A 1,481-nucleotide genomic window follows, 5' to 3' on the forward strand; every position below is an offset into this window, starting at 1 on the left:
CTGGGACCGGTACTCTTCAACTTGTTCATAAATGACCTGGAGACAGGGTTAAGCCCCTCTCAGTCTTCTCCGGGCTTCAGATAAAACTGGAAGCTTCCAGTACAGATTTTTTTGCTGTACGAGATTCGGAGCCCAGCAGACGCTGTGGGCGGACACAAACAGCCTCTATTGGGCTCAGTGGACCTTCCGGAGGCAAGGGGAGCAGAGTTCCCCTCGCCTAAAGAGGGGGCACATGTGGGGGCCATGCGGGGGGGCATGCAGACCCAATAAATGAATAAATTGATAAATGGGTATAGGATCCGCGGATATCGGGGCCCCAAATACTTTCTTACAGCTATTTTTCTCTAGCTGATGTTAGCCAATGGGAGAAAAAAGGCTAAGAATAGCAGGGAGAGGGAGAAAATGTTATTCTGTTTACTCATGCTGTGCTTTAAACACCCCACCCCAGCCACTTTATCCAATTCAGCAGCAAACCCCATACAGGTTTGCTACAGTCATTCATAATTACATAGACTCAAACTGGCCAGTGTTTCTAGAGTTTAATTCTTAGAGGGGGAAAAACTGAGAAAACAAGCTCAGAGAAATTTAAAAAAAAAAGTGCTTTGTTTTCTTTTATAAAACACCCACATTTAATTAGGTCAGTTCCTGTCAGAAGTTCATTCCGGTATCAGTCAAGTATTATTAATATGATTTACGTAGCATCAACAATGTACAGTAACTGGAATTAATACTGTGTAAGCTACTTTGCAGAAGAACCACCTTGATATGAAGAATAAAATGCAGAGAACAGAAAATGCAATACCTCAATGCACAATCACATTCATAAGCATTCTGTTCAGGGATAGACAAGTCACCTGCAACACTGGTCCTATCTTCATATATAATAAACAAGGCTGCTTTCTGATACACACTTACCTGGGAACAAGTCCTACTGAACTCAATTCCAAGCAGACACATGTAGGATTGTGCTTTTAAGACTAATACCCATTAAACTCATGGTGCTTTCTTCGAATAAGCATGCAAAGGATCAGGCTGCAGATTTCACAAGTCTGCCAATTATCTGTGGACGCAAGCATTATTCTTAATATTTACTATGTACTGTGACCCCATTAACATGAACAGCATATCAACATACCAAAAGCTACAATGCTTTTGTAGCATTGTTTAGCATACACGTTTAGCATTTAGCAATGTTTAGCATTGTAGCATACACATTTACTCAGAAGTCCCACTATTTACAGCCCATTCCTAGTTAAGCATTACACTTAGGCTACAATCCTCACTTTCCTGGGAGTAAGTCCCATTGAACACAATTGCACTGACTAGTGTCCTGTAAAGGGACTGTGCCGCGATGGGTTATGGGTGTTGTAGTTCTCTTGTGGCCGGCGCCCAGTGCGCCGCGATGCGCAGGCTTTGCAGGCTGCACTACATGTCCCACGTCTACGAGGAGAGAGGTTGGCTGATGCTGAGCAAGAGTCCCC

The sequence above is a fragment of the Tiliqua scincoides genome, chromosome 5, assembly GCF_035046505.1.
Source record: "Tiliqua scincoides isolate rTilSci1 chromosome 5, rTilSci1.hap2, whole genome shotgun sequence".
Lineage (NCBI taxonomy): Eukaryota > Metazoa > Chordata > Lepidosauria > Squamata > Scincidae > Tiliqua > Tiliqua scincoides.